Consider the following 23,960-nt stretch of genomic DNA (forward strand, 5'->3'; position numbering starts at 1 on the left):
AGCTAATTTTTGTATTTTTAGTAGAGATAGGTTTCACCATTTTGGCCAGGATGGTCTCAATCTCTTGATCTCGTGATCCGCCTGCCTCGGCCTCCCAAAGTGCTGAGATTACAGGCGTGAGCCACTGCGCCCAGCCAAGTTTTGTTTTTAACTGTATACACTGCATCAACTGATGGTAGGGTATTCCTGATGAGTATACTTCTGTGAAATAACTGGTTAACTACTAGAAAATGGAGCAAGTGCTCTAAAAATGAATAGAAAAGAATTAAAAACTAAATGGTAATTACACCTGTGCTGGTTTAGTGTGTATTTTGCATATTTACCCGCATAAGCTTAATTTTCTTCTAGATGCCATTGATATTACAGTCAGGGACCACTTTTGTGCCTTGGGGAAATAAAGTGAGCTTCCTTAGGAGGTAATAGATTTGCAATTTCACCCATTACTGGAAGTAGTCACATGTAATCCAATTAAATGTGACATCTAATTAGTGATGGAGGCCCACCTTCAAAAAACTCAGACTCGAGGGATGGGAACTTAATGAAGGTACCATGTGATAAATGCAATGTTATAAGTTAGTTGCATGTCTATTTTCCTACTAAATATAGTGAAATTTAATAAGCATAGGAAGGAAATGGGGTAAGAGGAAGTGAGTGTGAATTTAAGCAGAGACCAAGACCAAGGGCCCACCTTAGGGTGCTATTCATGTATTAGAAAAGGGCCACGCATTTTGCTGTTCTTCCTCATAGTTGACATGAAGAGGGGACTCAATGAGCTGTGTTACCCAGAAAGCCCATGAAGATAAGGACTAACCAGGGGGGACAACTCTTCATGTGCTGGGAGGAGAACTCTTCATGTGCTGGGAGGAGAGAGGATTTTATCCATGGTTCTCCAAACATTAGGTACTTTAATGTATTGAGTCGTGTCTCCAAATACAATCTTACAATGAATGTGACAATGGGGTTTAAAAAACTGTATTGCCCAATATAGGTTACTGGCATAATGCCAATTGCTTATCTCAGAAAAGGCATTCCGTAAGAGCCAAAGCAAGACAGTTCAGACAAGCAGCTCACTGCTGGCTCTGTCCAAGCATAGACATTCCATATTCTTTGTGGAGTGCTGAATTAGATACTTTTCAGGATGTTCCCTATGAATATTACTTCATGCAAAAGGATATTTTTGATAAGAACTGAGTAGCAGTAAGTTCAAGGTTATTAAGCTCAATACTGCATCCTCTCTTTGTGGTCAGTTAAGTGTGGGTTCCTGTGCTTTAAGCATTGGCTTGACTGAGAATAGCATGAACAAAGATCAGCCTATGAGCACGGATTTTGTGGAGTCCTTTTACTTCAGGGAGTAGAAGGAAGAGAAACGAAGGCTCTGACAGTTGATGCCTTTGGCCAGAGTTTACAAGACTGGAAGTCTATGTGCTAAATGAATTTGGCCCCACATACAGTTTATTTGTTCAGGTCAAGTTTCAAAAGTCAGCATAGACAGGTGGGCATTATGATTGTTCCTCGTGCAAGTATAGTTTCTGTATCATGGAAGCTGAAGATCTGTTTTCATTGGCACTTCATGTATTTATGATACCTGGTTGGTCCCTGTGGGTATTTGTGCTTGTGACATTTGCTGGTATATGGTCACAGTGTAATGATGTATGTGTAAGTTCAGAAGCAGCATAGAGGAGGCGGTGATTAATCTGGGTGGGGATTAGGACCCATAAAAGGCTTCATTGAAAGGCTGTGACTGGAAAGATGAGTAGATATTTGCCAGGCATAGAATTTGGACAAGGGAGGGTATTCCAGGAAAAGCCAAGTGCATATGCAAAGACAGCTGTGTGGATTAGCATTATATGTTAGGGGATTTCTGAGTAGATCCAAAGTGCTGGGGCTTAACAAGCAAGGTGAGTTATAGCCTAAGCCAGAAGTACCTGAAGGACTCAGTTTGCTGTGCATGAGGAGGCTGGCCTTGGGGCAATGGGGAACCATGGGAAGGTTTGAAACAGATCATTGCCATACTAGATTTCTGTTTTAGGAAGGTTATTCTCCAAACACCCAGGAGAAATAGTTGCAGGTAGAAGGGACTAGAATAGCTTTTTAAAAAAAGTTATTTATGAAAACATCTTTATTTTTCCTCCATTTCATTGACCTATATAATTTTTTATGGTGAGACATTTGAAATTTACTCTTATTTTGAAATATACAGTGCATTATTATTGACTCTAGCCACTCTGCTGTGCAGTGGATCTCAGAAAGAAGCTATTCCTCTTGTCTGTCTGAAACTTTGTACCCTTTGATCAACAACTCCCTATCTCCCACCCCACTGTTCTTCATCCCTTGCCCCCAGCCTCTGGTGACCATCATTCTACCCTCTACTTCTTGGTTCAACTTTTTAAGATTCTACCTATAAGTTGAGATCGTATAGTACTGAGATATCTTAAGAGGAATAATTAGGGCTTGAGTTAAGGCAGTAACAGTGGGTTTGCAGGGAAGAAGGTAGATACGAAAGACATTTAGGAGGAAGAATTGATGCAACTTGGCTATTGAATAGATATGGTGGGTGGGGGGGGGAGGAGTGATAGTGAATGGATGACAATACCGTTGAATGAGACGAAGTAGGAGAGAGTAACAAGGACATGGGAAGTGTATTTATATTAGATTGCCAGGGCTGCTATGAAGTCCCACGGACTGGGTGGCTGAAACAACAAAAATTTATTTTCTCACAATTCTGGAGGCTGGAAGTCATAGAGAATTGTGAGGACTGTTTTCTTCTGAGGCCTCTCTCTTTGCCTTGCATGTGATGGTCTCCTCCCCGTGTCTTCATGTGGTTTTTCGTTTGTACCTGCCTGTGTCCAACTTTCTTCTCTTATAAGGACACTAGTCATATTGGATTAGGGCCCACTCTAATGACCTCATTCTAACTTAATTACCTCTTTATAGACCGTGGCTCCAAATGTGGTCACATTCTGAGGTACTAGGAGTTAGGACCTTAACATATGAATTTCTCGGGGGGACACAGTTTAGCCTAGAACAGGAAGGATGAAGAGTTTGGTACATGTTGAATTTGCAAACCCTATGGAGTATGTAGGGTGGTGGTGGTGGTTCTATAATGCATTTGGATGTGTGAGAACACAGCCCAGAAAAGAACTCCAGATTTGGTATTTAAAATCATGGGCATGGATAAAATTGTCTTCACCAGTAATACCCAACCTTGGCTTATTTTAAGAACACCTGGGGGAGCTTTTGAAACATGCCATGTGCAGGGGGCTCACTTCAGACCATGACTCAGTCTTTGAAAGAGAGGCCAGGGCAGACACCTGGTCATTCTAATGTGATCCAAGTTTGAGAGGATGGGTCTAGTGTAAGTGTAGAGAAGAGATCCGAAAGAATGGCTCGGATCATTCAAGTGGTGGTTGGTAAGAGAGAGAGAAGGATGGGAAGGATGGGAGTTTGGGGGGCTTCTTGCCTGATGTCCATCAACTTCTCCATGATGGATGTGCAAACTGGGGAGTTCTTTAGGGGATTTAAGGCTTGGAAGAGGCACCGAGAGAAATGGCAGCACTGATGGCTTCTCTTTGTGGGCTCACCTGAGATTAGAATGCATTCATTAATAGTGACAGCTTTACCTTGTCCTTAAGTTTTCCCCACAAGGCCTCTGGAGGTTGTGAATGGGAGCAGAACAGGCAGTTTGGAGTTTAATCATGATTGTGGTGTCAAAGGGCAGATTGGCAGAAAGGAGCATGGGAGGTATCAGGCTGGTGTGAGGGGAGCCCAGAGGGCTGACCATGGTATTTAGGCTGGGCATTGTGAGAATTGACCTTGGATAGGGCTGGTGAACAGGAAAGAATGGAGGGAGCAGGAGGCTGGGTATTTTGGAGGGCTGAAATAATGTGTATGAGCACAAACAGCTGCATAGATGCATAGTTTCAGCTATAAAGGGGGATTTTGAAGTGTCACAGGCAATTCTGAATGATGAGGGGCTAAGTGGTATAGTCAATTCAGAAACTAACTTGACAGGTCAGACTGTTGGGTGTGATGAAATTTTCCTTGATAATGACTTGCTTGATGATTGAGTTGTTTGCAAGAGGGAATGAAGGTTGGGGAAATTTACTAGATAACCTTTAAGGTTTCTTCCAGCCTCAGGATTTAACAAAATGTCATTGTTTTGTGTCACGGCTCCCTGATCACCCTTTCTTTTTCTTTTTGGAATCAGAATAGAGCAATCTGAAAAATGCCATCTAACAATCCCATTTTTATTGATCCCATTGTAATTGTAAATGTTTGACAGGTTATAGCCTCTTTAAATGCCTTTGGAATCCATTAACGCATGTTTCATAGAGTTCACACAGGGTAAAGTGGTACTTTGGTCGGAACATGCTTTGCTGAATGTCACTGATTTGTCTCTACCACACAGCTGGCTTCTGAGGCTTATAATGGGCAATTAGGACAGGAAGGAGTTACTTAAGTTCTTTTTAAGGTAACATTAATTGGATTCATCTCTTACCACATGGTGAGGGTCATGGTTATTACATTTACCATTTTGGGTTTGGTGTTTAACCTCTTTATTGTGGATTGGTTGGTCCTGGACATTTTCAGATTTAGTTTTGTGGTAGGATGTTTTGTCTGTAGTTTGCATGTGTATTTAGAACTGGAATGAAGTGTACTTTTTAAAACTACGACCCCAACAGCAAAAAGGATTTTACAAGCACTTTTGGCCTTCATTGTTAGAGTGTCTTCTTGTTCTATGAGGAAATAAATTTGATCCTTATCCTGGAATTAAAAAAAATCCTTGAATGTATTTTTTGTTGTTCTTGTTGCAGCAAATGCAGATATCAGCGATTTTCATGACGAGTTTGCTTATTTAGGGGAGAACATTTTCTAAATCACATAAAGCTTAACATTAACAGAAGAAAATTTGAAAATTAAAATTTTAAGAGTGAAATTCTAGACCTTTCACAAAGTTACAGGCTGAATCCAGCTGGTCTGCCCTGTCCAGTCACAGGAATTCCCGCTTACTATTACACGAAATTTTCCTTCCTTCTTCCTCTCCTCTCTCTTTCCTTGCCTTTTCCTCTCCTCTCTTCTGGCATATTTCTCTCAATTGAACAGTTTCTTAGTTTTTTACCACCAACCTCAAAGGATCAAGTGTGAATGAAGTAATTGCTTTATTTTAGGCTCTTTATTTTGCCCCATCAGCCCCATTTAAAACTCTGTCTCATCCTCCTACCACATCCCAGATACTGTTTTCTTCTTTAGGGGACAAGCTTGGACTGGAACTGAAAGATGTGATTACCAGGGTCTTGTTCTAATCCTAGCTTTACCATCAACTGAGACCAACCCAGATTCAATTCTGCTTTTGTGGACTGCCAGGATACTGAGTGTGTGTGTGTGTGTGTGTGTGTGTGTGTGTGTGTGCGCGTGCGTACATGCATGTGTGTGTTTGTGTTTGTTAAAACAATAACAATTCGGCAAGCATAGGATAAGGCATTGGTTTTCACTGTTTACTGTCATCAGAAATGCCAGAGATGTGTATTTAAATGCAGAGTTTTCAGCCTGCTCACAGTGTTCACAATTCAGATAATTTGGGAAGGATCCAGGACTCTGCATTTTTTGTTTGTTTGTTTGTTTGTTTGAGACAGGGTTTTGCTCTATTGTCCAGGCTGGAGTGCAGTGGCATGATAACTGCTCTTTGCAGCCTTGAACTCCTAGGCTCAAGCAATTCTCTTACCTCAGCTACCTGAGTAGTTGGGACCACAGATGTGCACCACCATGCCTGGCTAATTAAAAAATTTTTTTGTAGAGACAGGGTCTCGCTATGTTGTCCAGCCTGGTCTTGAACACCTGGGCTCAAGTGATCTTTCTGCCTTGGCCTCTCAAAGTGTTGGAATAACAGGCATGAGCCATTGTGCCTAGCTGAGACTCTGCATTTTTAACAGACAACTGGTGGGCCACATGTTCTTTGAGAAACAGTGGATTTGGGGACTTCAGTTATTATTATTTTCCATCTCACGGTAGCAGCATTTTTCAAAGTTGGGCCAATTTGAAATGACTGTTTTATCAAACTGTAGACATTTTTTTTTTCATTATAATGTGCTCTCTAAACACCTCATATCCAAACATTAAGAACAAGTGGGCTTCATCATATTCTGGACTGATCAGAACTAGCCAGCAAGGGTACCATATTGTGTTTTAGGTGTCATCCTTGAAGGATAGAATAAATCAGCTGTCATGTTCTCAGTGAAAAGTGGAAAGAAGTTGTAAAGGATCTGCAAAATAGAATTATGAGACAGAGGAAAGAAAGAAACAGACAATCTGATCTCTATCTTCATCGGCCAGGTAAGCTTTGAAGTGTTTAAAGAACGGGATTCAGTTTGGTTACAAAAGAGTAGCTGGGTCCCAGGGATGGGTTTTTCAGTTAGGATAATCTGAACTACATTTGAGAGAGAATTTCTAGCAAACTGCCTGTCCAAGGATCTCATGGCTGGCCTTGGAAGGTAGTGAGCTTCCCGTTATTGGAAGTGTTCCAGCAGACATAGAGAATAGATTCTGCAGTGACTAAAGGATTGGATAAGATGTAGAACTAGATGACCTCAGAAGTTTTCTTCCAATCATGAGATGCTATAAATTTTATGAACAACACACTTAAAATAGCTTTAAGACACTCTACACGAATTCGAGGCTGAAATAAGACTAGTTAAACTATAATCAGTCAATTGATTATTAAAACCAAGCACAGACTTACACCCACTACATACACTTATGCTCACAAATGATAAATGCCAGGATAGTTTGGATTGCCTTTGAAGTTTATTATTTGCAGGTGTAGAAGCTCTTAAGTTTTAGTTTGTAGTGTTTCTAAAAGTGAGGCATTCTCTTGAACTGTCTTTGATGATTTGATGTTCATACATTGTGTCTGCTGTGAATTTGGAAAGCACTGCAGAATCACTTTTTCAAAGATCAGAGGAATGTGGGATAGAATAAATTAAGTTTCTGGCTAATATTTGGTATTCTTCTTTAGGGATCTGCTTTCAGAGATCTGTTTCTGGAAGGAGAAGGGAAGTCATGACATTTTATGTGAACTCAACTGGGCAATGTGAGGTTTTCCTATCATTAGCTAATAATATACATTTAAAGTCACATGGAAGTGTGTTGCCTGTGATCTGAATTTTTATTCCTAAATAAATTAGAGATTAAAATCTGTGGTTTCCAGTTCAAGGGTAGGGTACCAAAAAAATTTGTCTGATGTGGGTTTTTATGTCATTAAGAAAAGCGGCAACAGCTAAGTATTATTGGCTTTTCCCTTTTCTTGGTTGCACTGGTCCTTTTCCCTTATCTTGAAAGGCGGTAGTAAATGTTGACTTCTTGCCTCTAATTCACCTCAATGATTGTACATTTTAACATGTTTTAAGATAGGTGGTTTTAGCCCCTACCTTATTTTCCTGGTCTCTTGCTTCCACTGCTCTGGTTCCCAAGAATCAAAATTGAGGCCAGATGTATGTTAACATCAAGAAACTCTGACTGGCGCTCTTGTTCTCTCCCTCCCCAGATATTAATGCAAGAAGGGAACTAGGACACCAGGAACAGCCACTGTTAACATTCTCCTATAATTTCTGCCTGTTATTCCTCTGCAAGACCTTTATGAGAGCTGAATGTATTTTTGTTCTGTGTTTTAAAATTTTAACATTTAAAGGCAGTGCTTTCCTGTCACATTGTAAGTCTCTGAAAACATTGTATATAAGTATATAGATATATTGCATATTTGTTTTCAATTTTAAAGTGGGATTTTCTTGCACAAAGGTTTGTATACAATTCTATGGCCAACTGACCTATCTATGTATCCATATATATATATATATATATATTTTCCTAATTATGAAATGAGAAATGAAAATATGTAAAGTGTAAACTATATAAACAACAAAAACAAATGAGAATTTGTAAAATATAAAAATCATAGTAACTTAGCATCCATAATAAAATCTCTATTAATGTTTGTAAGTACCAAGTCTTTTCCCCTCCATATTTAGACATATAATTTATTCAATTATTGATTAGAAATTATAGGTAAAAATCATCCAAATCATGCAAATTCTGAAAAACTAGAAATAGCAGCTGTTAACAGTATTGGTATATGTCCCTTCATATACTCAAATACATATATATATGCCCAGTATTATTTTCTATTAATTTTTAAATAACTTTTTTTGCTATAAAAGTGATTCATATATAATTCAGAACCCCTGGAAAATATAAAAATGTAAACAAAAAATGGACTGAAATATTTCCACTCAAACATAAACCAATCATTTTTACCAATTCTTCCAAATATGTACACTTATGTCTGTAAACCCCACACTTTTCAAAAAATAAAAATGACACAAGTATATATTGCTTTGTGGCTTTTAAAAAAATATTTAGGAATGTATCAAACATTTTTGTGTTAATAAATGCTCAATAAAATTTGTTTTGGTATGAATTTTTTTTTTTTAAATCTCATTCCTGACTCTAAACCTCACTTTGAGATTTCCCATCTGTGCCTCTGTGTAATTCGTTTGTAGTGATGGTCCGCTCTACTAATTATCTCTTCGGTTGCACTTAATCAGCTGTATTACTCACCTACTGAATATCTAATTTGAAATACTGTGTTTTTATATTTCTAGGAACCCTGTTTCTATTTTTATTTTAGGAACCCTGTTTACATCTTCTTAAAAGTTGTAAGTCATTTTTAATATATTATCCTTTAATATGCCCTCTTTTACTTTTAAACTTATTAAACATTTTTATTTTATAGTCTGTATTGGATAATCCCAGTATCTGTAGACTTCGTAAGTCTGCTTCGGCTATTTGTTCTTTTTGATGACTCTTGTAAATGTTGACTTGTTTCTGTATGTGCTTTGCGATCCCACCCCACTCCCCATTCTCCCAATGTAAGCTCATGTTTCTAGGAACTTTTTCTCTGGGAATTCTTTGAGAGCTTAAGGTGAATCAGTTCAGAAAGAATTTGTGTTTTCTTCTGTTTGATGCATTAAAGGCACTCTCAACCCATGTCCACATCAGGTTGAATTATTAGCTTGAGGTTTTTGGGTGGCTACACCAGCAGTATGAATTCAGGTCATCCCCCGTTTATTAAGGGCAAGTGTCCGGATATAAATTCTCAGGGGCGACTCTTTCCTACCTAGATCCATGTGTGAGACAGTCACATTTTCTGACCCTCTCCCTGTGTGACTTGGGTCAGTATTTTTTCTATTAGTTCAGCTGTTAAGGGTAGGATGTCCCAGCTTTTTGCAGAGGTCTTTGATCTGACTTCCATTTTTCACTTGATTTCTGCTTTTAAAAGCCAAAACTCAAGGTCACCTGGGATTATTGGGATATAATCGGCTGACAGACTCCCTAGTTTATTATTGTTATTTTTTTCTTTTCCGAGTTGATTTCTTGATTACTTTTGCTTCTTGGGAGATTCGTGACTTTTGCCAACTTGGGTAAACATTTACAGAGGTGGAGGTGTGTGCTTGTGTATGCATACACAACAGCAGTTTTACATGTTTTTGTGCTAGAAGAGTTTTCACTGTATTTTGCTCTTAGTATTCTGGGAAAAGACGTCTATAGTGTGACTTTTAAAATAGTAGGACATATTTTGTCCTTCAAATATATTGTTATTAATAAGATTTTTTTTTTTTTTTGAGACGGAGTCTTGTTCTATTGCCCAGGTTGGAGTGCAGTGGCACAATCTTGGCTCACTGCAACCTCCACCTCCCAGGTTCAAGTGATTCTCCTGTCTTAGCCTCCCGAGTAGCTGGGATTACAGGTGCCCACGACCACACCGAGCTAATTTTTGTATTTTTAGTAGAGATGGGGTTTCACCATGTTGGCCAGGCTGGTCTTGAACTCCTGACCTCAGGTGATCTGCCTGCCTTGGCCTCCCAAAGTGCTGGGATTACAGGTGTGAGCCACCGCGCTCGGCATCTTAAATTAATACCACTTCTCGAAACCTTAGGGTTGCTTTCAATTTCCCGGATAGAGTTTTGTAATGATTGTCCTCAATAGGTATGTTAGCACAGATTGCTGATTCTTTTCCAATGATAAACATCTTGAAGTAGGATTGCTAGGTCAAAGGGTGTGTTTGTCTGGCTTTTGATACATATTGCCAAAATCATCCTTCAGGGACAGGATGAGATTTTTCCATACTGAAACCCCAGATCACAGTGCTCGAAAGTACAGCAACTTCATTAAACTGAATATTATAAATTTAGGAAGATTATCAATGTGTTGGGGGCAATGGCATTTTATTTTTAAAATTAGATTATTTAATCACTTTAAGTTAGGCACAATTTTTTCTTATGCTCATCGATCATTTGTATTATTTCTCATAAATTTCTTGTGGATGTTTATCAACCATTTTTCTATTAGGATGCTCATCTAAAAATTTACTTGTTTAAGCTATATATTTAATGCATATAATTTTCGTTTTTAAAACTTTAAGAATGTTAACAGTTTATGATGTGATATAAAGCATTTTTTCAAATATGCATTTGTTTAATATAATGAAGCTTTAAATGTTTAGGTAGTGCATTAGGTCATTTTTATACTGCTGTAAAGAAATACCTAAGACTGGGTAATTTATAAAGAAAAGAAATTTAATTGGCTCACAATTCTGCGGGCTCTACAGGAAGCATGGTGCTGGCATCTGCTCGGCTTCTGGGGAGGCCTCACAAAATTTAGTCATGGCAGTAGGTGAAGGGGGAGGAGGCACCTCATGTGGTGAAAACAGGAGCAAACAAGCACCACTGAAAGAGAGAGAGAAAGGGAGAGAAGGAGTGAGTTAGTTGGGGTGAGGTGACACATACTTTTAAATGACAATATCTTGAGAGAACTCAGATCACTTACCACCAAGAGGATGTTCCAGAACCATTCATGAGGGATCTGTCCCCATGATCCAAACACCTCCCATCAGGCCCCAGGTATAACACTGGGGATTACATTTCAATGTGAGATTTGGTTGGAGACAAATATCCAAACTATTTTAGGTAGTTACCTTTATCAGTCTTTTCTTTGGCCTTATGCTAAAATAGCCTCCTCTCAATCTGTGACTATATAAACATTCTACTGTATTTTCTTCTAGATCTCTTAAGGCTTTATTTTTCATACTCAATTCTAATGCATAAACATTTGTTTATGTGCTGTAAAGATTTATACCTTATACCCCTGTGAATTTATTTGAGTTGGCTTGCCTGTGTACCTATTTGGAGGTGTGATTTGGATCAACCCAAATTATTTGGGATTTTTTGTGTGTGTTGAGTCTGTAACTTTTGAATATGTAATTACCATGGCATGGAATTGGTAATATAGATGTTTGCACAGGCAATGGTGAACTCCAAATTCATGATGGAACAAGCAGGTGCGTGTGTTAAGGAAGAAGGAATAAGTTAAAGGATGTGCCAAGACAGAAAGTTAATTATAATGCTTAACCTTTAGGGATCATTTCCCCAACATTTTGTATGTTTCTTTTTCTTCCTAATGGCCATTGGGAATGGAATGTGTGGGATTGACTAGGAAGGCTCTTGCATCACCAGGATTTTCAGTGACTTGAGAAAGCTGGGAAGATTATATTACCAGCACTTTGTGTCTTGTGTACAGCCTTTTGCATGCATGCATGAATGAAGAAAATCATTGGACAGGAAATAGTTGTGTTAGAATACTTGTGCTTTTGGGCAAACCAATTCTTCAGTTCATTTTTCATTTCTAGTGGCTATATGCCTTCATTAATTCCTCCTTTTATTGTTCAATTACCTTTTATTGAGCACTGTCTATATTGCCAGGCACACTGAGCATTAGGATAAAAAAATAATTATAGTGCTGGCTTTATCCTCAGGAAGCTCAAAGTCCAGCAGTTGTCTCATAACTGAATAGGGTTTAGTGTGATGAATGTTATGACTTATGTGCAAGGTACAGAGGTGATGGCATATAGCAGGGCACACCAACGCACTGCTGATGATGTGTGTGTGGCAGTGATTAAGAAGGAGACTCCTGAGACATCAGCTGGACATTGGAAGATTGAAAGATAAAGGGAGTTCACCTTGTGGATAGGCAGTGGAAGAAGGCATTTTAATTGTGAAAACAGAATATGGAAGGCATGAAGTAACATGATGTTTTCTAGGAACTCCAGGTAGTTTTGTTGGTAAATAATGTTAAGACTTGCTAGTGGATGAGGCAGAGGCTGGATCAGGGGAGGTCTTGGGGAATGTACAAAGGAATCTGAAGTTTGCTTCCTCCTTCCCAATTCTTCTTTTTTATTGAGACAGGGTCTCACTCGTTGCTCAGGCTGGAGTACAGTGGTGCCATCACAGTATACTGCAACCTCCACCTCCTGGGCTCAGGTAATTCTCTCACCTCAGCCTCCCGAGTAGCTGGGACCACACAGTCACACACCACCACACCCAGCTAATTTTTTTCACCATGCTGCCCAGGCTGGTCTCCTGAGCTCAAGTGATCCACCTACCTGGGCCTCCTACAGTGCTGGGATTACAGGCATGAGCCGTCACGCCTGGCCCACCTCCCTCCCAATTCTTAACAATTGAAAGGATTTCCACAATTTTGTTAGATCATTGCAGGAGGTTAAATTGGAGAGAGACAGAGAGAAGTGAAATGAGATTAGAGCTAGAGACCTTTTTTTTTTTTTTTTTTGAGACTCTGTCACCCAGGCTAGAGTACAGTGTTGTAATCATGGCTAACTGCAGCTTCGACCTCTTGGGCTCAACCAATCCTCGCGCTTTAGCCTTTTGAGTACCTGGAACCACAGGCACACGCCATCACACCCAGCTATGTTCGTTTGTTTTTTGTAGAGATGGGGTCTCACTTTGTTGCCCAGGCTTGTCTCAAATTCATGGGCTCAAGTGATCCTCCCACTTTAGCCTCCCAAAGTGCTGAGATTACAGGCATGAGCCACCATGCTCAACCAAGAATGGGTTTGAATCTATTAAGTTGGAATGTTGGACTACGTTCTGGAATGGGATGCATAATTAAGTATCACCAGACTATAAGTGTCTGTGGAATTGATTGGTATGGATAAGATGGCCTAAGGAGAGTAAGCAGAAGTAGAATAGGAAAGGGCTAAGTACAGAGCTTGGGGGTAAGCCAACATTTCCTAGTCATCAGAGGAAGAGGATCCTGCAAAGAAGCTTGAGAAAACGCTATCACAAAGTTGGATAAGAATCAAGGGAGCATGGTGTTGTGAGTAGGGCAAAATTAAAACGAGTGATTAATGATGCAAAATGCCAACAGAGGATCAAGTAAGATGAGGACAGAGAAAGAACCTTTTTAGAGGTCAGTGATCTTAAGGTTTTGAGTTAGGGTGGAGGAAGCCATGGTTCATCATATAAAAATGTAAAAGCAATAAGCACAGTTTCTTCAGTATCCTGGGCCTTGAAAAGGGAGGATGGGGTAGGGGGACGAGAGAGAAGGAAGAAGTTGGGGTCAAGGGAGTACTTTTTCTTTCTTGAATAGGAAATCTAGCATGTTTATATTCTGAGGACTGGGAAATGAGGAGAGAACAAAACTGAAGCCACAGAAGAGAGAATAATTGAATGAAGTAAACTGCAGTGCAAAACAAGATGTGGCCAATTGAAGACTAGGATGAATGGGAGAGATATCTTGCAAAGTCATTGTTAGCCAAAATTGGTGATGGTGACTATCACTGGAGGATCAAGACATGCATTTCACAAATGTTTATGAGCACAAAGAACTATGGCAGCTGTGTACTGGGTGAAGGATGGAGCCTTGATTATGCCCTCATGGAATGATTAGTTTTTCTGAAGTCTGAGTTGTTGGGATGAACTTCATTGAAATAGTTAATGTGACTTTGACACTACTAAGAGTATGAATAGTACATGTTAGTTGGAATAGTGGTCCAAGACATATGCAAATAAATTCAGTTATTTCTGAGTTAAGAATTCTGAGCCCAATTATTGTTACCATTATATTTTTGTTTCTGTGAGCCATATAAATCTGAGATACAGCTGGAGGTTTGGGGGAATAATTCCTAGGATATGTGGCTGCACCATCTCCCCTTAACTCCCACAAAGAATGGCTTGGTTTTCATGGTCCAGCTCCTCGGGATGGTGGAGGAGGAAGCTTCTGACCTGGCCACACTGCATTGGCTCATGGGTGACTGCCCTTTCTGTGATTGCAGCCACCACTTTTTAGTCCCTGACCCCCAAGTAATAGTTCACTGTACTTATCTTACCCTCCCCAAAGAGAAGGAGATTTTCCTTCCAAATAAGAAAACTCTTTAGGGCATCCTCAGGGATGCCTATGTGTTTGTAACACTTTTAGCACCCAACATAGCCCTTTCTCTTTTGATTTGTGGTTCACTCTATTAAGCAAATTACATTCATTGTCCCTAGAGAATGGGTTCTAAGTAGATTTGTGTGCCACCCTGCTGGTCTCACTCTTGCAGGCTTTTACTTGAGATGCGAGGGTGCATGTGTTGACTCTGTCTTACCGTGGAGTGTTCTGGCTTGCCTACTGAACTCCAGGCATAGGGACAGCCGTAATCCTGCCTTCTCTGTTTGTGACTGAATCTCTGTGGTTTAAATACTTTATATAAAACTTACACATTTCAGCTGATTAATAACAGCTATGCAGGAACATTCAATTCTGAGGCAATTTTAATGTAGTCGTTGATAAAATACAAACTATCGTAATAAAACTGTTTAATTTACAGTTGATTCCACAGGATCAGGGGATTTCCATTTCAAATGGGCTCCTGATGATCTGCCCGGATTCCCAGAATTTCTCATCTGGGTATACAAATTAGGTTTCTTGTAACCAACACTTCATATTTTATTTATTTATTTTTTTTGTAGAGATGGGGTCTCACCATGTGGACCAGGCTGGTCTCAAACTCCTGCCTTCAAGCAATTCTCCTGCCTCAGGCCCACAAACTGCCGGGATTACAAGTGTGAGCCACCATGCCTGGCTCCCTTCATATTTTAAAGAGAAGTTACACCTACAGCGCTTTCGACTTTTGATGGACACATCTTTCTAGAGCATAGTTCTTGCATTCCTCTTTTACTGAAAGTTGTTAATTGCTTTGTTCCATTAGCCTTAGCAGGAAAAATCCTATCTCTGGAGTTTTAGGTCCCTTGGTTTATCTTAATTTCGATTAGGAATAAGAGAATACCTACCTATTCAGCTCTCAAACAGCAATGAATATTGCACTGTGTTCATCCTCATTACCTCCCATTATTAGTTTACATTCTGGGACACTTTTTCTATCTTTAATGATAAGTTCATTCAGAAATATGTTCCCACATTGAGCCATACTTCTGGTTTTGTGTGATTAACTTTGGCACCCCATGAGTAGTGTCTGTTAAAATTAAATGCTTGTTTTGCCTCAAGAGAGCTAGAATACATACGCATATTACCGTGATTTACTGTTAAGTGTGCAGATTGAGGTGGTTTAGAAGTTTAAAATTGGTTTCCGAAGGGAAATTTACAAGAAAAGTATAACAGATGAATATGTGATTAGAACTGCATTCCTTTTTTAAGTAAATTAAACAGTTTTATTATGATAGCTTGTATTTTATCAATGATACATTAAAATTGCCTCTGGAATTGAATGTTCCTGCATAGTTGTTATTAATCAGCTGAAACATGTAAGTGTTATATAAAGTAAAAAGAGCTATAAACCAAGGAGAAAGTCTGAAGATAGAACTTTAAAAAACCACTGTTATTTCCAGGTAAAATATTTAATTTCCAAAGAAGGTTAGCATATGTTAAAAGCTAAATCTTATTCTGCATTTGTTGGCTACATTTATATGAATTTTTATATGGAAGTTCCTATCCAGGGTATTTATTAGTCATTTTGGAAGTTTTTATCCAGGGTATTTATTAGTTGGCATCTTATATGTTCTTTCAGAAGCTGTATGTATTATTTTTAAAAATAGAATTCTAATTGAGCTTTTAATCTGTCTGCTGAATCAGGAACATTACATGACTTTCTTTGGAGGGGAAGGAAGCCAGTGGTTAGTTTTAGGTATAAAAGAGATCTTCAAGCACGGTCTTTTTAACTTCTTGTTTCTGTATCATTTCAGGAAATAGAGGCAGCTTTCCCTACATTAGATTGTTAGCACAGAATAACAGTAGAAGGGTTCAGAAATGAAGCTAAAAGGAAATAAGAGACCAGCATGATGCTGGAGTTCCCCTAGGCCAGTCAAATTATGTTCAGGCCTTTAGTCCATTTGGATGTTAGTTCTATGTATGATATGAAGTTGGGGTGTCTGATTAGGTATATTTTTCCTTTTGCCTTAGAACCATTTTTTTTCCAGTCCCTTTATGTCCCCACTGTAATGTCATGTGTATCATTTATGTAAGACTGTTTTGAAACTTTGTGTACCTCTGAATGTCTAGCCTGGAACAATTGTCACATTACCTTCATTACATGGCTTTTAATATGTCTTACTCATTGGTAGGTCAAGTCCTCTACTTCTGTTCTCTTAATTTGTCTTGGCTATTTTGGTCCTTAGCATTTCACTGGAAATTTAGGAGCAGGTTTATCTATAGACTTCCTTGGACTTTGAATTTAAATAATCATTTTGATTGCAAATAAGGGCAGTTTTGACTCTTTCACTCCTTACATGTTATTTATTGTTGTCTTGTTTCATTGAATTAACAAGGCTGTCTAGAACTGTGTTGAATAGTAGGAGTAATAGTGAGATTCTTGTTATTCCTGATATTGAAGAAAATGCTTCTAAAGAGAACCCTATTCCTTTTTGAGGAGTATTATTTAAAACAGCTCAGCATTTCCATGTGTTTGATTTTAGCATATTAAAACATAGGAAACATGCAGTGAACAAAAGGGGTTATTATGAGCTTAGTGTACCAGCTGTCTTAAGGTTTTCATTGTTTTAGAGGCATTTAGTTAGATTTAATTCTGACTCCAAAATGACCGACCTCTCTGGAGACTGTATTTTGTAGGAGAGAATAAGAGTATTTCCATTTTAATGGAAAAGTGGCAAAGCTTCCTTCCACTTCGTAATTTTTGTGGGCAGTATTCCAGCATTGTCCAACAGATTTTTGTGATAATGGAAAATGTATTTCTGCACTGTGCACGTAGGAGAGCAACTATCATATTGGACAATGTGGGCCTAGACTTTGGAGTTCTAACCATGCCCCATTTACTAGCTGCACAGGTTCCTGCCTGGTTTCAGAAGGTTTATTCTTTTGGGCTAGCACAGCTCACACTGAGGCACGTGGCTGGGGGAGTAGAGCAGTCCTTGCTGGATTGCAGCCATGGCTCTCCTTTTAGCCTGATGCCTTTGTGCAAGTGAGCAGCTGGCACCATTGACAAGGGTGATCCTGGTGACTACCTCTGGAGGCTCTGGACCCTGACTGCTGAAACAGGAGAAAACCCTGGCCCCATGCCCCTAAGAAGTCACCTGATCAAAGTGGAGCCTGTTGTTTCCCTAGTCACAAGTCAATACTAAGAGATTTGGCTAGTGACAAGGAAATTTTTCATGTTAGAATTCTTGTACCCAGCTCTTTTAGAACTGGACTACTGTTCTCCCATATTCAGGAGGCCATGAACCAACCAGTAGATTGTTTATTGTGCTTACTGATTTATGAAAAAACTTCTTTGTACAGAGCTTCTGAAAGGGGTAAGAGAAAGGGAGAATAGCAGTGTTATGGACTGAAGAATGTGTCTCCCTGAAATTCATATGTTGAAATCTCAGTCCCCAAGGCGATGGTATTAGGAGGTGATTAGGTCATAAGGGCTCCGCCCTCATGAATGAGATTAGGGGCCTTATAAAAGAGACCCTACAGTCGGTGTGTTGACTCACACCTGTAATCCCAGCACTCTGGGAGGCTGAGGCAGAAGATTTGCTTGAGCTCAGGAGTTTGAGACCAACCTGGGCAACACAGCAAGACCCTGTGTCTACTATTAATAAATATTTTAAAAAATTAGCCTGGTGTGGTGGCGTGTGCGTGTAGTTTCAGCTTCCTGGGAGGCTTAGGTGGCAGAATCACTTGAGCCTAGGAGTTTAAGTCTATAGTGAGGTAGATGGCGCCACTCCAGCCTGGGTGACAGCAAGACCCTGTCCTAACATGCTCTTAGGAGTTTCATTAAATGTGACCCCAGAAGAGCTCTCTAGCCCTGTTTCCACTTGTGAGGCTAAATTGAGAAGATCGCAGACCACAACCCCGAAGAGGCCTCATCAGAGCCCAACTTTGTTGGCACCCTGGTCTTCGACTTCCAGCCTTCAGATCTGTAAGAAAGAAATGTTTGTTGTTTAAGCCACCCAGTCTGTGGTAGCTTTCATAGCAGCCTGAACTGACTAAGACAAGTGGATAGCTGTCTGGTTGTTTTAGAAAGCAGGGCTGCATGGTGTGGGGATGCTGCTGCTACTCATTCCTGCTCATTCCAGTGTTCTGGAAAATGAGGTAGGGTGGGGGAGGTCTGAACCTTCTAATTTATTTCTAGCTGTTCTTTTTTAGCAATTAAAGCATTCATTGGACACCAGTTGCTTTTAATTCAGTTCCATCTGCACTGTACTTAATAGATATTACTCCCAGGTTCTTATAAATGGCTGGTTGTTATTCTTGGTTTCAGAGCTATTTTGAGTTTTTGTCTTCATTTGTATTTTGACTGGAAATTGGGTGTGGACATACTGGGGACTTGGGGCTGACATCATCTTTATTCAGAAGTCACTTTATGACCATGTGCGGGATATATTAATTTCACTACAGCTTTTGATCTTAATAAAATGTCTCTGGGTTGAGCTGACTGATCACGAAGATTTTAAACTTTAATGTTTCTTAAGAGGATTGATACAGCCATCCAGAGAATAACATAGTATATAGGAGTTATCTTTTGACAGATCAAGTTCCATTTCCAAATGATATAAAACCCACCTGTGTCCACATCCTTATGCCTTCTTTTGAATCTATGATTTAATAACTTAAGAAATCTATCTATGCATTAGATATTGCCTTTCCGGTAGAGCTATGGTGTGATCTTATGCTCATGAACAGAAAATGAATTTAAGAATCCTCAGACCTATTGGCCAGTTCTTTTCTTTAAGAAGAACTTGCTATTGACTTTGTCAAAACTAAATCTGTTGCCTTGGGCGACACCCTCCAAAATTCAGATTCAGATGGATTACACTAATAGCTTTATGCTACAGATCAAGTCATATAATGTGAAGGTACATTTGCAGCTCCCTTATTCTTGTAGACGCTTGCCGGGATGAAGTTCTCAAACTTAACATGCTCTTAGGAGTTTCATTAAACATGTGTGTGTATTTTTAATGTCCAAGATTTATAAATGGTAACACCTGCCCTCAGTTCTTTTTTGCACTGGTCCACGGTGTTTCAGTTACAGTCTTTATTGAATAATTCAAAAGTTCTCTCCTGAAACAATATTTCTGGCAGTCCTTATAATTGACCAGGTGGAATGACCTTCAGTTTGGATGAAAGTCCAATTTATTTATTTATTTAATAAAATTCCAAATTTGCCTTTTCTGCCAGGTATTAAAAGCACTTAAAACTGTTTCTAATCAACAATACTGAACACTTCAGACACTTATCAGAGACTTTAGTCTTGAATTATATATTATTTTAAATTATTATTTCCAGTTCTATTAAAGGCCATGTGAGGCCACTGATTTTTTAAATGGACAGTTTAGTGAGTGGTTCTTAAAGTGTGGCCCCATGAGCAGCACCAGCATCACTTGGAGATTTGTTAATAAATGCAAATTCTTGGATCCACCCCAGACCTACTGAATCAGACATGCAGTGGGGTGGGGCTCATACATCTGTGTTTGAACAAGCCCTCCAGTGAATTCTGTGTGCCACACATTACAATTTGAGAACCACTGGTGTAATGCAGTAGTTAACACACCTAGCTTTCAACCTAGACCCACTTTGGGTGCTTGTTAAAATACAGATTCTTGGTTCTCTCTCGCACAGCATCTTATGCACCAGCTTTGGAGAAGACACAGGACTCAGTGTTACTATATTCTGCAGTAAAGCTTGCTCTGCTCACCTTATATCATATTAGATCACTTACTAGCAATAAATGTAGAATATAATACGTTTGTTCTAGTCCAAGTATCTGTGAAGAACTCTGATTTAAGATAATGGCATGTAATCAGACATACGCTTCAGAATTAAGGAGACTTAAAAAAATACAGATGTCTAGTTTCTACTAAATAAAAAGCTCTGTTAAGTTTTGTTTAAGTCTGGTTTTGTTTTGTGTTTAAGTTTCATGGGTGCTATACCATCCAAGAACCATTTATTTTTATCTTCAGCTTTCATTGAGAGTTGATAGGAGAAGAAATAGCCATATTAATATTTTTGTATATTTTATACCATTTGATAACTCTTACTAGGAATTAGTAGAAGAAAATAACATCTCTCTCTCTCAATAGTTAATACGCAACTCCTTATTTTCCCTTTTGCTTTGGTTACCAGAGACTCAGAGTAAAATTTTGCACTCAGTTTTGAAATACCTATTTCCCTTGCTTACTTTAATCCATGACTCTTGTTCTTTATAATCTTCTGTAACCTATCTGAAACTTATTTGGAAGTAGATGGGGCCCCAAAACTAAGTAAATGATGGAATATCTGCCCTTTGCTTTGAAATGGGCTTCTTGATTGACTCTTTCCCAGCTTGGGGTCAGTGTCTTCTTTATATCATCCTTCCTTTCATAGACACAATACAATTGTTGGTAGCCTCACTGTGAAAGAGTTAATGTTTCCCAATACCAGGCACTGACATAGGCAGTAGGAAAAATCTGGTTCATTTTGTTTCAAAATACACCATACCACGAATAAGTACAAACAGCTGCAATTTGGGCTTGGGGCCAAAAGAAATCAGTGTGGTGCTATGAATTCCAGCTGAGAGGAGGAGTTCATGTAACTTGGATCAGAGATCAGTCTCTGTAACGAGACCATCAGACCCCAGAAGGGGAAGGGTCCTTGTATGTCACTTCAGTTACCTCCATAGCTACCACCAAAAGAAACTGGGGTAGTTCTTTGGAGAGGTGGCCTTTTAGAAATCTAAAATTATACCCTTGGAGCCACTTCTCTGCAATGGGCTGAACACATCACATTTTATCCCTTGCCCCCAGCACTGTATTACTGTAAAATGGGGAAATCTGGGAATACAAAAGATTTAGAGACTTGCCACCTGCTCATTTTATCGCTATGACTTGGCTTAAAACAACAGTCACTGTAACCTCAGCCCTTTGGCACACGCTTCCTTCTCAAGCCCCAGGAAATTCTTGGTCAGGTCGCACCCACAGCCACTGAGTCTGGTTGTTTCTTCTTCTCCCAGATTTTTTAGGGAATATCAGTTTAGTAAAACTTCGTTTTTTGTAAGCGGACTCCTTTTGTATCAGAATTCCTTTCCTTTAAAAAATATTTTTATATTTATTATTATTTTTTAAGTAGAGATGGCATCTTGCTATGTTGGCCAGGCTGGTCTCGAACCCCTGGTCTCAAGTGATTGTCCTGCCTTGGCCTCGGAGAGTTACAGGCTTGGAATTACAGGCTTGAGCCACCACACCCAGCCCAGAGTTCCCTTTCTAATGTCATAATGCCTTATCTCTTTTTTGGAGTGGTCATCAAATCCCTTTTCACACTAGTTAGAAGTTTTCTGTGTGATATTCTCCATTCTCTACATATTTGGACTATCCCACTGTGTTTTTCTGGACATGTAGGACAGCATCTTTCAGGCCCATTAGCAGATAGAAGTCTTTCAAGTGGGGCCTCACAGCTGTTTTTAGGTCTCCGGTTGGTTTTTAGGTCATGTCTCAGACATAGGGGCTTTGTGGCTACTTTGTGGTTTTACTATCTCCTCATAGTTTATTAAAAAAGAGGCTCCTTTTCCCTTCCATTTTCTGCTGCTTTCCTGATAAAAGACTTCAGCCATTATTTTTAAAAGTGTCCGCTATTATATTTTAAACCCTTTCATAACAGGAAAACAGGAGTTAACCACTCACATAAGTTAGAGAGGGGACCCCCCTTTTTTGGTGATTTTCATAATTACTAAATCATTGTGAACAGAGAAAAGTCACTTAATTCCCTTTGCTTCACTTCCTGATTTCTTCAACAGAGTGGTAACATTTGAGATGCTATTCATAGAATTGTATATCAAAGAATGAGGCCAGCTCTTTCTTGGTGCCCCCTCAAGTTGGTAAAATCACGTATGTGACTTCTCAGGAAGCCAGAGTATTTACATATCCTCGACCCAGCTGGGAATAATTCATCCTCTAGTACAATACTAGTTTTCTTTAGATTCCCCTCTATATTTACTGTTTTAGAGAGGTATTGCCAAGAGGGTTTTCAATGAGGAAGAATGGTAATATGCTGGGAGCAGGAAAGGAAATGAAATTAAGCGTCTCATTATTTTTCCCATGCTGAAGTAGATATTAGGATTGTATTCCACAGGTCTTATTTTCTTCCCCCTCCCCACCTCAAAACTTCAGGCAGGATGTATAAGTCTAGACTTAGGTTATATACTGATTTTTTTTAAGCTTTTATCTCCAGTTTAATTAGAGGCTGGTGAAGGAAACTGGGTTTCTTATTTGGCTCTCAAACTTTGAAAATAAACAAAACTTTCATATATTTGAATAGCACATTGTGGGCCAAACAACATCTGGAAGAGATTAGTCTCACTGGTAGGCAGAAGAAATTTCATAATGTACCATCTTCAAAGAACATGGTACCTCGTCACATTTCTCGTGTGACATGTATCCTGGAAACAGAAGTACTTAGGGCCACATTGCTGGAGCATCTGCCTTTGTCTTTGTTTTGTGTTTAACATAAATGTGTCTTTCTAATACTATGATATTTCTTTAGCTTTTTTGAAAACACAGCTAAACTTGGTGGTACGATGCTGCCTGCGCTGTTGACTGTGGTCTAGACTTCTCCTTTTTCAGAAGACCTATTTGACTTTTGGCAACGTGCCTCTTAGAGTTTGTGATTTGTTTGAGACATCTTTTCCTGTCTTCTCTAAAATCAAGCACATGTGTGTCTGGGGTAGTCATGTACTTTGTAACAGTCACTTCTAGCCAGATCTTGGGGATGTCTATTCTTAGGGTTAGTAGTGACACATGAACCCTCTCCCACTTAAAATTGTTTTATGTAAGATGACTGCTTCTCCTTCTATCCCTGCTCCTTCCTCTCCTCCTCCTCTACTCTGCCTCCCTCAAACTCATAGAAAAGTTGCAAGTACAGTAAAAAAGTGTGAAGAACCTTTTATCTCCCTAAGTCAATTAAGAGTGAATTGTTTACACTGATGCGCTAACATCTTCAAATACTCTGTTTTTCTCACAAACACATTCTTCAACATAGTCACAAAGCAACCACTGAAATCAGTAAATTCACCCTGGTATCTTACTATCATCTAATTATCAGATCCTATTGAAATTTTCCCATATTGTCACAACAATATCCTTGATAGTGAAGGATCCAGCTCATCATCTTGCACTGTATTTATAATTAGGTCTTTTCTAAGTCTACTTTATTATGGAATAGTTTCTAACTTTTTTCTTGGCTTTTATACCCTTGATCTCTTGATTATAGGCTGCTTATTGTGTAGAATGTTCCTCAGTGGGTTTGTTTCATGTTTCCTGTTGATTAAATTCAGATTTCGAACTTTTGGCAGGAACATGACAGAAGTGATATTCTCATTGCATTTTGTCAGGTGGCACACACTGTTGATTTGCTCCGTTATTGGTGATGTTATTTTGATCACTTGATTAAAGTGATGTCTTCCAGACTTATTTACTGTAAAGTTATTATTTTGCACTTCATGGTAAGTATTTTCTAGGGAAGTGTTTGAGTCTCTGTAAATATCAATTTTTTGGTCAAACTTTTATTTGTATTAAAATGAACTTATGGATTCCTTTTTCATTTTCAAACTTAGAAATAATTAGACCAGTGAGTACCTTTCAAACTAGTTT

At 39.0% G+C, this 23,960-nt stretch overlaps 1 protein-coding gene across 20 annotated transcripts in view; it reads left to right on the forward strand.

Moving 5' to 3' along the window:
- The window catches only part of LPAR1 (lysophosphatidic acid receptor 1), a 165,482-nt gene that overhangs the window by 21,273 nt on the left and 120,249 nt on the right, over nt 1–23,960 (forward strand). The window contains exons 2-3 of one of the 20 annotated variants that reach the window (XM_063594270.1): nt 12,294–12,368; nt 14,856–14,950. The exons of 15 other annotated variants lie outside the window; for them this stretch is intronic. The gene's annotated coding sequence lies outside the window, so the exon portion shown is untranslated. 4 more of the 20 variants (XM_057298673.2, XM_055117737.3, XM_057298674.2 and 1 more) reach the window with 4 other exon arrangements.

This window comes from Pan paniscus, chromosome 11 (assembly GCF_029289425.2).
Source record: "Pan paniscus chromosome 11, NHGRI_mPanPan1-v2.0_pri, whole genome shotgun sequence".
In the NCBI taxonomy this organism is placed as follows: domain Eukaryota; kingdom Metazoa; phylum Chordata; class Mammalia; order Primates; family Hominidae; genus Pan; species Pan paniscus.